The sequence below is a fragment of the Macaca nemestrina genome, chromosome 1 (genome assembly GCF_043159975.1).
Source record: "Macaca nemestrina isolate mMacNem1 chromosome 1, mMacNem.hap1, whole genome shotgun sequence".
NCBI classification, from domain to species: Eukaryota; Metazoa; Chordata; class Mammalia; order Primates; family Cercopithecidae; genus Macaca; species Macaca nemestrina.
Window position 1 is genome coordinate 108823840 of NC_092125.1, and position 12682 is coordinate 108836521.

At 48.1% G+C, this 12682-nt stretch overlaps 1 protein-coding gene across 21 annotated transcripts in view; it reads right to left on the reverse strand.

The window, feature by feature from the left end:
- Positions 1-12627, reverse strand: part of LOC105497832 (GA binding protein transcription factor subunit beta 2) — a 71024-nt gene extending 58397 nt beyond the window's left edge. For 17 of the 21 annotated variants that reach the window (XM_071085768.1, XM_011769265.2, XM_024797972.2 and 14 more), the window contains exon 1: positions 10648-12627. The gene's annotated coding sequence lies outside the window, so the exon portion shown is untranslated. Of the gene's footprint in view, positions 1-681; positions 819-10543 lie in introns of all 21 variants that reach the window. The other 4 variants (XM_071085759.1, XM_071085727.1, XM_071085749.1 and 1 more) reach the window with 2 other exon arrangements.
- Between the last annotated feature and the right edge of the window lie 55 nt (positions 12628-12682).

Below are 12682 nucleotides of genomic sequence, written 5' to 3' on the forward strand. Positions count from 1 at the left end.
TCCCAAAGTGCTGGGATTACAGGCATGAGCCACCACACTCAGCCTGAATATGTATTTTTTATAAAAATGTTTTATGTTGGCCGGGTGTGGTGGCTCATGCCTGTAATCCCAGCACTTTGGGAGGCCGAGACAGGTGGATTGCCTGAGATCAGGAGTTTGAGACCATCCTGGCCAACATGGTGAAACTCCATCTCTACTAAAAATACAAAAAATTAGTCAGGCGTGATGGTGTGTACCTGTAATCCCAGCCACTTGGGAGGCTGAGACAGGGAAATTGCTTGAATCCGGAAGGTGAAGGTTGCAGTGAGCTGAGATCGCGCCACTGCACTCCAGCCTGGGCAACAGAGCGAGACTCCATCTCAAAAAAAAAAAAAAAAGTTTTATGTTAACATGTAATAGATTTATTACCAAGTTAATTAATGAACTTTTTTTTTCTTTTAATCGTCCCGTTTTAGAGATGGGGTCTCGCACTGTCACCCACTCTGGAGTACAGTGCAGTGATCATAGCTCACTGCAACCTCAAATTTCTGGGCTCAAGGGATCCTCCTGCCTTGGTGTCCCAAAGTACTGGGATTATAGGCATGAGTCACCACGCCCAGCCCATAGTGTGAATTTTTATAATCTAATCCAAGTGTCAGTTTATACCACACAAGAAAATGATAGATAAAAATGATAGCAAACCTTTCTTTTTTCTTTTTTTTGAGATGTAGTCTTCCTTTGTTGGCCAGGCTGGAGTGCAGTGGCTGATCTTGGCTCACTGCAACCTCCAACTACCACCTCCTGGGTTCAAGTGATTCTTGTATCAGCCTCCCAAGTAGCTAGGATTAAAGGTGCCACACCACCACACCCAGCTAATATTAGTATTTTTATTAGAGATGGGGTTTCACCATCTTGGCCAGGCTGGTCTTGAACTCCTGACCTCAAGTGATTTGCTTGCCTCGGCCTCCCAAAGTGATGGGATTACAGGCGTGAGTCACTGCGCCTGGCCTAAACCCTTCTTTTTATTTATTTGTTTATTTAGAGACGGAGTTTCGCTCTTCTTGCCCAGGCTGGAGTACAGTGGAACGATCTAGGTTCACGGCAACCTCCGCCTCCTGGGTTGAAGTGATTCTCCTGCCTCAGCCTCCTAAGTAGCTGAGATTACAGGCATGCGCCACCATGCCCAGCTAATGTTGTATTTTTAGTAGAGACAGGGTTTCTCCATGTTGGTCAGACTGGTCTCGAACTCCTGACCTCAGGTGATCTGCCCACGTTGGCCTCCCAAAGTGCTGGGATTACAGGCGTGAGTCACCGCACCCGGCCAACCCTTCTTATAGAACTTATAGAATTAGATGTCACGTTTCTCCATGGTTATCTTCCTTTTAAAATATCAAAACTGTGTTTTGAGTTATTTTATTACTAATATTTAAAAACAAGAACAAATTTTAGGTGATTCATTAGTTAGAAATGACTCTCTTCACATTTTTCCAACATATACTATATATAAAAAGTATAAGGCCGGGCACAGTGGCTTATGTCTGTAATCCCAACATTTTGGGACGCCGAGGCGGGTGGATCATGAGTTCAAGAGATCGAGACCATCCTGGCCAACATGGTGAAACCCCGTCTCTATTAAAAATACAAAATTAGGCCGGGCGCAGTGGCTCATGCCTGTAATCCCAGCACTTTGGGAGGCCGAGATGGGCGGATCACGAGGTCAGGAGATCCAGACCATCCTGGCTAACACGGTGAAACCCCGTCTCCACTAAAATACAAAAAAAATTAGCCGGGTGTGTTGGGCCGGGCGCGGTGGCTCAAGCCTGTAATCCCAGCACTTTGGGAGGCCGAGACGGGTGGATCACAAGGTCAGGAGATCGAGACCATCCTGGCTAACACGGTGAAACCCCGTCTCTACTAAAAAATACAAAAAACTAGCCGGGCGAGGTGGCGGGCGCCTGTAATCCCAGCTACTCGGAGGCTGAGGCAGGAGAATGGCATAAACCCGGGAGGCGGAGCTTGCAGTGAGCTGAGATCCGGCCATAGCACTCCAGCCTGGGCGACAGAGCGAGACTCTGTCTCAAAAAAAAAAAAAAAAAAAAAAAAAAATTAGCCGGGTGAGGTGGCAGGCGCCTGTAGTCCCAGCTACTCGGGAGGCTGAAGCAGGAGAATGGCTTGAACCTGGGAGGCGGAGCTTGCAGTGAGCTGAGATTGCGCCACTGCACTCCAGCCTGGGCAACAGAGCCATACTCCGTCTCAAAAAAAAAAAAAAAAAAGTCTGGTTTGCTTCTGGGGAGGTGGTATTTCTGGAAAACAAGACCCTTTAAATACATTAATTTTTATCCCACTGTAATTGCTGTTTTCATCACATGAACTCTTGCAAATATATTTATTTTTTAAGACAGAGGTTTGCTCTTGTTGTGCAGGCTGGAATGCAATGGCAAGATCCCCAGTTACTGCAATCTCTGTCTCCAAAGTTCAAGCGATTCTCCTACCTCAGCCTCCTGAGCAGCTAGGAATACCGGCATGTGCCACCACGTCCGGCTAATTTTTGTATTTTTAGTAGAGAAGGGGTTTCACCATCTTGGCAAGGCTGGTCTCGAACTCCTGACCTCAGGTGATCCACCCGCCTCAGTCTCCCAAAGTGCTGGGATTACAGGCATGAGCCACTGTGCCCGGCAATGTATTATTATTATTATTATTATTGTGTGTGTGTGTGTGACAGAGTTTTGCTCTTGTTAGGCAGACTAGAGTGCAATGGTGCAATCTCAGCTCACTGCAATCTCCGCCTCCTGGGTTCAAGCGATTCTCCTGCCTCAGCCTCCCGAGTAGCTGGTATTACAGGCATGTGTCACCACGCCCAGCTAAATTTTGTATTCCTAGTAGAGACAGGGTTTCACCATTCTGCTCAGCCCGGACTGGAACTCCTGACATCAGGTGATCCACTGCCTCGGCCTCCCAAAGTGCTGGGATAGAGGCGTGAGTCACTGTGCCCGGTCGCAAAATGTTTCTGACCAGTGTTTTCCATTGTAGTCTGCTTTCATATCTACATTTATCGTATTTATGTATTTATTTACTGAGACAGGGTCTCACTCTGTTTCCCAGGCTGGAGTGCAGTGGCATAATCACCACTCACTGCAACCTCTGCCTCCTGGATTCAAGCGATTCTCCCGCCTCGTTCTCCTGAATAGCTGGGGTTACAGGCACCTACCACCACGCCTGGCTAATTTATGTATTTTTAATAGAGGCAGGGTTTCATCAGGTTGACCAGGCTGGTCTTGAACTCCTGACCTCAAGTAACCCACCAGCCTCAGCCTCCCAAAGTGCTGGGATTACAGGCGTGAGCCACGGCACCTGGCCTATCACTCTTCTTTAATCATCTTTCTGTCACATATCAATACTACTAAATGACAACCAACTCAAATCCGTCATCCCATTCTTTCAACAAGGCATGATTTTAAAGCCGTATTTCTTACTATATAGAGATATAATTAAACTTTGGGATTAGAATGTAAATAGGGTGCTATATTTATCTCCTAATATAGGAAAGATCTAGAAATGCATTCTTCAAGGCTCTTTTCTCCTCCTATCCTCAGTTACTCTTTTGGGTTAACCTGAAGCATCCATCTTATGAAAAAGTAAAATGTAGCCAGCTGCGGTGGCTCATGCCTGTAATCCCAGCACTTTGGGAGGCAGACGCGGGCAGATCACTTGAGGTCAGGAGTTGGAGACCAGACTGGCCAACATGGTGAAACCCTGCCTCTACTAAAAATACAAAAATTAGCCAGGCGTGGTGGTACATGCCTGTAATCCCAGCTACTCAGGAGGTTGAGGCAGGAGAATCACTTGAACCTGGGAGGCAGAGGTCGCAGTGAGCCAAGATTGTGCCACTGCCCTCCGGCCTGGGTAACAAAGCAAGACTGTCTCACACAAACAAACAAACAAACAAACAAACAAAACCAACAACAAAAAAAGTAAAATGTATTTTTCTTTTTCTTCTTTGTTGTTGTTGTTTTTGAGATGAAGTCTCACTCAGGCTGGAGTGCAGTGGTGTGATCTCGGCTCACTGCAGCCTCCACCTCTCGAGTTCAAGCAATTCCCCTGTCTCAGCCTCCTGAGTAGCTCAGACTACAGGCGCGTGCCACCACACCTGGATAGTTTTGTATTTTTAGTAGGGACAGGGTTTCACCATGTTGACCAGGCTGGTCTTGAACTCTTGACTTCAGGGGATCCACCTGCCTCACCCTCCCAAAGTGCTGGGATTACAGGCGTGAGCCACTGTGCCTGGCCTTTATTTTTATTATTCTAAAGAAAATTATTATGTTTTGAGACGGAGTCTCGCTCTGTTGCCCAGGCTGGAGTGCAGTGGCATGATCTTGGCTCACTGCAACCTCTGCCTCCCAGGTTCCAGCGATTCTCCTGTCTCAGCATCCTGAGTAGCTAGGATTACGGGCATGCGCCATCATGCCCAGGTAATTTTTGTATTTTTAGTAGAGACAGGGTTTCACCATGTTGGTCAGGCTGGTCTTGAACTCCTGACCTTGTGATCTACCTGCCTCAGTCTCCCAAAGTGCTGGGATTACAGGCATGAGCCACTGCGCCTGGCCTCTCCTCTCTTTTTGTTTAAAGCCCAGCCCAGCCGTGGGTTTATACTCTCAAATACCTATGAGCGGCTGGGTGCGGTGGCTGATGCCTATACTCCCAACACTTTGGGTGGCTGAGACGGACGGATCACAAGGTCAAGAGAAAGAGACCATTCTGGCCAACATGGTGAAATCCCGTCTCTACTAAAAATACAAAAATTAGCTGTGCGTGGTGGTGTGCACCTGTAGTCCTGGCTACTCGGGAGGCTGAGGCAGGAGAATCACTTGAACCTGGGAGGTGGAGGCTGCAGTGAGCTGAGATCGTGCCACTGCACTCCAGCCTGGTGACAGAGTGAGACTCTGTCTCAAAAAACAAACAAAAACAAAAACAAAAAAAACCTATGAGTTGGATAAATTCCTCCCCTCCTGAGGTCCCAGGATAATTTGGGGCTCCTGGGCCTGTCAAAAAGTGACATTCTTTACTTACCACACATCAGGAACCCTGTACAGGGACTTTAGACAAGGTATGAGGCCAGTTTTCCCAAGGGGCTTTAATCGGCTTTGTAAGTCTTATGGGAGATTCCTTTTATGGAACAGAGTTCTTTCAAAGCCAATTAAAAAAGCCTATGTGAAAAATCATCATTCTTGCTGCACTTTATACAAATAATCAGACCAAGTATAATAAACCCAATCTATTTTACCATGATTTGCCTTTAGTAAAAATGGGAGACTGGCCAGGCGCAGTGGCTCACACCTGTAATCCCAGCACTTTGGGAGGCCGAGGCAGGTGGATCACCCAAAGTCAGGCGTTCAAGACCATCCTGGCCAAAACAGTGAAACCCCATTTCTAGTAAAAATACAAAAATTAGCCAGACGTGGTGGCGCATGCCTGTAATCCCAGCTACTCCAGAGGCTGACGCAGGATAATTGCTTGAACCCAGGAGACAAAGCTTGCAGTGAACCGAGATTGTGCCATTGGCCACTGCACTCCAGCCTAGGTGACAGAGTAAGACTCTGTCTCAAAAAAAACAAAACAAACAAAAAAAATTTCTAGTCTCATCAATCGTTTTTAAGTTTTTTTCTGCAATTTAGACTAACCCTGCTTATTCCTGTGAACCAACCAGTGATCTCTGGCTGCTGCTCAAAAGAAACAAAAGGGATGGGTAATGTAAAAATTTGGATCAATATTCTAATTCTGGGCACAATACTGGAATCAGCCAGTAACCCTAAATTAGCTTGGTTCCAACAGTTGCCCAGTTCACAGAAAACCTTCTTGTTTAGTTTACTTGGGACAGTTTTGCTTATTTTGCTTTACTGTTGTGGAGTATATTGCTGTTGTACTCTTTGTGTAGGAATGCAGGATAAGCCTGTTATGTTGTCTTAAACTGAACACTTTTTCATCTTCCAGATATCACCTTTTGTTGGAGTTATGAATAGCTCTCACCATATTGATGCTTTCTGACTGAGCTCCTCTCTGAACCCTTGAATACAAGAAACCCTAAGAGTCAGGCAGGAATATCATCGCCCCTATTCAGCCTGAAAAAGTTACAGAAGATGGATCTTTATTCATTTGTAACCCCTAGGATTAAGGGCTCTCCAATAAAAGGGAGGGGAGAAGTGTCAGAGGTGTTTGAACCAGAGCAACTCCATCTTGAATAGGAGTTGGGTGAAATAAGGCTGAGACCTACTGGGCTGCATTCTCATTAAGACAATCTTTTTTTGTTTTATGTTTTTTTTTGGGGGGTGTTTTTTGAGATGAAGTCTCTCTCTGTTGCCTAGGCTGGGGTCCAGTGGCACAATCTCAGCCCACTGCAACCTCTGCCTCCCAGGTTGTAGCGATTCTCCTGCCTCAGTCTCCTACCCGGCTTTTTTTTTTTTTGAGACGGAGTCTCGCTCTGTTGCCCAGGCTAAATGCAAGCTCCACCTCCTAGGTTCACGCCATTGTCCTGCCTCAGCCACTCAAGTAGCTGGGACTACAGGTGCCCACCACCACGCCCAGCTAATGTTTTGTATTTTTAGTAGAGATGGGGTTTCACCGTGTTAGCCAGGATGGTCTTGATCTCCTGACCTCGTGATCCACCCTCCTGGGCCTCCCAAAGTGCTGGGATTACAGGCGTGAGCCACCATGCCCGGCCAGTTTTTTGTATTTTTAGTACAGATGGAGTTTCACTCTGTGAGCCAGGATTGTCTCGATATCCTGACCTCTGCCCGCCGTAGCCTCCCAAAGGGCTGGGATTACAGGCATGAGCCACCGCATCCGGCCCTTGTTTTGTTTTTTGAGACTGTCTCACACTGTTGCCCAGACTGTAGTGCAGTGGCATGATCTCGGCTCACCACAACCTCTGTCTCTAATGCTCAAGCAATTCTCCTGCCTCACCCTCCCGAGTAGCTGGGATTACAGGCACGTGCCACTACTGTCTGACTAATTTTTGTATTTTTAGTAGAGACAGGGTTTCACCATGTTGGCCAGGCTGGTCTCGAACTCCTGACCTCAAGTGATCCACCCACCTTGCCCTCTCAAAGTGGTGTGAGCCACCGTGCCCAGCCAGTTAAGGCATTCTTAGTCACAGGATGAGATAGGAGGTCAGCACGAGATACAGATCATAAAGACCTTGCTGATAAAACAGGCCACAGTAAAGAAGCTGGCTAAAACGCCACCAAAAGCAAGATGCTTTTGGTGACAAGAGGACAAGAGTAACCTCTGGTTGTCCTCTCTGCTACACTCCCACCAGTGCGATGCCATGGCAGTTTACAAAAGTCCCCAGCACTTTGGGAGGCTGAGGCCGGCACCTCATGAGGTCAGGAGATCGAGACCATTCTGGCTAACACAGTGAAACCCCGTCTCTACTAAAAATACAGACAAAAAAAATTAGCCGGGCTTGGTGGCGGGCGCCTGTAATCCCAGCTACTCAGGAGGCTGAGGCAGGAGAATGGCGTGAACCCAGGAGGCGGAGCTTGCAGTGAGCTGCGATCACGCCACTGCACTCCAGCCTGGGCGACAGAGGGAGACTCTGAGACTCCATCTCAAAAAAAAAAAAAAAAAAAAAAAAAAAAAAAGAGGAGGCATGTTTAGCATATAATCACCATAAAAATACTGCCCATGGAGTAGCCGTTCTTTATTCTTTTACTTTCTTTTTTAGCCAGAGACTCCTTTGTCACCAGGCTGGAGTACAGTGGCGTGATCTTGGCTCACTGCAGCCTCCGCCTCCCGGGTTCAAGTGATTCTCCCGCCTCAGCCTCCCGAGTAGCTGGACTACAGATGCCCGCCACCATGCCCAGCTAATTTTTGTATTTTTATTAGAAACAGGGTTTCACCATGTTGGTCAGGCTGGTCTCGAACTGCTGACCTCGTGATCTGCCCGCCTCAGCCTCCCAAAGTGCTGGGATTACAGGCATGAGCCACTGTGCCCAGCCTTCCTTTACTTTCTCAATCGACTTGCTTTCACTTAAAACAAAACAACAAAAAACAAACAAAAAAACCCATAGCATTTTGAGGGGAACTATGTGCCATTCTCCCAGTACCTTGTCAATGCTGTTTCCGGCAGGTGGTCAATACTTGCCTGGTGGCCCATCGACCAGACAAGAGATGAAGCCTGATACACCAGAAAACAGTCTGGGCACTTCTGACTCCTTGACTCCCAACAACTAACAATATTCTCCCTTGCTGGCTGTACCTCCACTTTCCCTATACATAAACTGAGGAAACAAAATCTGTCTCACTTGCCTTCTAGGATTTTGGAGATGAATAAAATAAATCCCAGTGCTTTGGGAAGCCAAAGCAGGAGGATCACTTGAAGCCAGGAATTCGAGCCCAGCTGGGACAACACAGAGGGACTCTGTCTCTACAAAAATACAAAAATAAAAAAATTAGCAGGGTGTGGTGGCCCACACCTGTAGTCCTAGCTATTCAGGAGGCTAAGGCGGGAGGATCGCTTGAGCCCAGGAGTTTGAGGCTGCGATGAACTATGATCACTGCACTCCAGCCTGGGTGACTGAGCAAGACCCTGTCTCTAAAAATAAAAATAAATAAAAAATAAAAAAAGATGGAAAAGAACCTACATATGTCAGTAGGGGATGGAATAAAGTACTGAGCAAGACCCTGTCTCTAAAAATAAAAATAAATAAAAAGATTGAAAAGAACCTAAATATATATCAATAGGGGATTGGATAAAGTATGTTTGTTTGTTTGTTTGAGATGGAGTTTTGCTCTTGTTGCCCAAGCTGGAGTACAATGGTATGATCTCGGCTCACTGCAACCTCCGCCTGCCGGGTTCAAGCCATTCTCTTGCCTCAGCCTCCTGGGTAGCTGGGATTACAGGCGTGTGCCACCACACTGTGCTAATTTTTTGTATTTTTAGTAGAAATGGGGTTTCACCATGTTAGCCAGGCTGGTCTCGAACTCCTGACCTCAGGTGATCCACCCTCCTCGGCCTCCCAAAGTGCTGGGATTACAGACGAGAGCCTCCACGCCCAGCCTGTTTGTTTTTTAAAGAGACAGGGCCTCACTCTGTGGTCCAGGCTGGAGTGCAGTGGCGCAATCACAGCTCACTGCAGCCTCGACCTCCTGGGCTCAAGCGATCCTCCCACCTCAGCTTCCCGAGTAGCTGGGACCACCAGTGGGCACTACCACGCCCAAATGATTAAAAATTTTTTTTTTCTTTTTTTCTCTGCACAGACTGGGGTCTCCCTATTTTGCCCAGGCTGGTCTAGAACTCCAGGGCTCAAGGGATCCTCCCACATCAGCTTCCCAAAATGCTGGGATTACAGGCGTGAGCCACTGCGCCCGGCCAAAACCTTTCAGTAAGTGTGTGTTTTAATAATTCATGAAGTGCTTGAGCTCTTGACAACAAAGTATTCTATTATCCAAGGGTAATTAATTACTTTATTTAAGAATTTGGATGGGTTTTTTGTCCTTACTGTCATCAAAGCAGGTGTGAAAATACATGTCTAAGAACATCTCTACTGGATTGGGTGGACCAAGTGATTAAATGAATGGATGGCCAAAATTTTGTTACATTGTTGATAGTAAGCCATAGATTGTCCTTTTCCAAAGACAATGGGGTGGGGGGACCCTCTAGAGAGAAAGCCCTTTCGGGAAAAGGGAGAGGAATGGGATGACCTCTGGCTCAAGGAAGTATGTGAGAACAGGAGACAGCCAACGGAAAGGAGAATTGCAGTGGAAGAATCTATGTTTCTTTTAGTATTGCTCAAGTCCCCACTGGGCGGCCAGCTGTACAAACAACTGTGAAAGAAGCGGAGTCGAGGCCAGGAGCGTGGCTCACGCCTGTAATCCCAGCACTTTGGAAGGCCAAGGTGGGCGGATCACCTAAGGTGAGGGGTTCGAGACCAGCCTGGCTAACATGGTGAAACCCTGTCTCTATTAAAAATATTCAAAAATTAGCTGTGCACGGTGGCACACGCCTGTAATCCCAGCTACTCGGGAGGCTGAGGCAGGAGAATCACTTGAACCCGGGAGGCGGAGGCTGCAGTGAGCTGGAGGTTGCAATAAGCCGAGATCGCGCCACTCACTCTAGCCTGGGTGACAGAGCGAGACTCAGTCTTAAAAAAAAAGCAAAAAAGCAGAGGCGGGACCCATACTGCTCTCGTTCAGATTACCGAGTTCACTAGTTATCTTTCAGGTCATTATTAGGGTCAGAGAATGAGGGTCGCCGTTTCCCTCTCTATCATAAACCCTACAGTTCCTCACACCAATGTCTGTCTGAAAGATGGGAACCAATTTGGGGCAGGGAGCCAAACTCAGCCTCTGGCGACAGGCCTCGGCTCCGGCACCGCCTCGCCCCCTAGTGGTCACCTCCGCGGCCTGGGCTTCCCTTGGTCCAGCTCCCCAGCCCCAGGTCTTACACCCACCCCCTTCTTCACCTCCTTCCAGTCCCCTCCCCTTCCTCCCGACAGCATCCCCTTCCTCTCCGTCCCCCTCCCCCAGCTGCCCCCGCTTCGGTGACGGGGAGCCGCGCGGTCCGCACCCAGAAGTCCGAGGCTGGGCTGGGAAGCGGTGTGACTTCTCACGGCACTCTCCTTTCCAGCCCTGACGCCCCCCGGAGTCCACACATCTCTTCTTTCCCCTCACCTCCTCGTCCGGGACGCTGCCGGCCGCGCTTCCACGGAGCCCGCCAGTTTAGTCCCGTTTCCTTCTCTAGTTAAGACTGCCTGTCAAGGACGGTTACTTTTTGCCCTTTTCATGTGTGCATGTTTTGGGGGCCTTTAACCCCCCCTCGTGGAGAAACAGAGGCAAGGAAATGGCGGACCCGGAAATGAAGACGCCGCGAGTAAGATTTCTGGCGGAGGAATCTGTGAAGGGAAAATGATCAGAAAACCCATACTCCCTTTCGAACAGAAAGATGATGCATCCCCGAGGCTCATCGCATATCTGCTGAGGGACTTCTGAGGTGGAAAAGTGCGTCACCGAGGCATCCTAGGCAGGACTATTTAACGGGGCGGAGGACTGCTGGTTACGTGTCTTGCGCGTCTGAATAGTTCCAGCAGGGGACGGAGCCCGGGGCTTGTGTTGGCGCCAAGAACCTGGAGAACCGCTGAGGGAGACTCGGATCGTGCATCAGTCCTGCAGTTTGCGTCTTAACTCTTGGCTGCTTCTTCCGGGTCCTGAGCGGCCAGGTTTAGGTTGACAGGAAAGCCTCACTTCCTTATCCCAAACCTCGGCTGCAGCTGTTTGGGACGTTCCTGGCTTTGTTTGTGAATTGGGTTCTGGTGCCTGATGGACACATTTTTCCAGTTACAGCCCGAATGTAAGGACCCCAGAGCCAAGCTGTCCGTGCAAACAGTGAAACAAATAACTGAGTCATTTCTTTTCTTTCTTTATTATTTTTTTTTGAGACGGAGTCTCGTTTAGTCCGTCGCCCAGGCTGGAGTGCAGTGACGTCATCTCGGCTCACTGCAACCTCCGCCTCCCGGGTTCAAGTGATTGACCTGCCTCAGCCTCTCCCCACGCTGGGCTAATTTTTGTATTTTTAGTAGAGACGGCGTTTCACCGTGTTGGCCAGGCTGGTCTCGAACTCCTGACCTAAAGTGATTCGCCCGCCTCGGCCTCCCAAAGTGCTGGGATTACAGGCGTGAGCCACCGCGCCCGGCCTGAGTCATTTCTTTTTGGAGGCCTGCAAGAGGATGGAACATGAGTTTGCAAATCCATTTAGTCATTTTATTTACCAGTTGATCCCTGTCCCCACCCACCAATTGCCATGACTGAAGGACTCTGAAGGGGCCTTTCAAAACTCAGTAAAAATAGAAAAGGACGCACTGCTTATCCTTCCTGGCCCCATTCTCCGTTAGATTGGGACGGTCTTTAGATGTGGGGTTTTCATGGCCTAGAGGGAGGATTTGCCTTTTTTTCTCTCTCTTGGGGACTTCTCTAGATCATCCTTATTTATGATACACTGCCCAATGCTGTCCTATCCATATTGGTATTTACAGTTTCTCTTGAGAGTTGGAGTCTTGTCTCATTCCCGTTTACATTCTTTTGGCTCAGTGCTTTCCTATAGTAGGCACACAAAAACCAGAAATTAAGCAGATAACGTATTTGAGTGAATTCGTTTATCTTGTTAGGCACCTAGGAGAATTATTACCTGAAATATGTTGGTAGTCAGTGGGCAAGCAGAAGAGTGGTTGTAGCTGTCTCCCTACTTTTCTAATTTTAAGTTGATTTTGCCCTTTCATTATTTATCTGTTCAATGCGACGTTCACCATTTAATGTCTAAATGCTATTCAAATCATTCTTCCTCTAAGTTGAATATTATTATAGAAAGATAAAATGAGGCCGGGCTCAGTGGCTCACGCCTGTAAATCCCAGCACTTTGGGAGGCTAAGGCGGGCAGATCACCTGAGGTCAGGAGTTCGAGACCAGCCTGGCAATATGGTGAAACCCCATCTCTATGAAAAATACAAAAATTAGCCGGGCCTGGTGGCAGGCCCCTGTAATCCCAGCTGCTTGGGAGGCTGAGGTGGGAGGCCCCCTTGACCCCGGTGGGTGGAGGTTGCAGTGAGCAGTGATTGCGGTGCTGCACTCCAACCTGGGTGACAGAGCAGGACCCTGTCTCAAAAAATAAAAAATAAAAAGATGTATAAGCTGAGTGTGAAAGCAAGGCTAATTT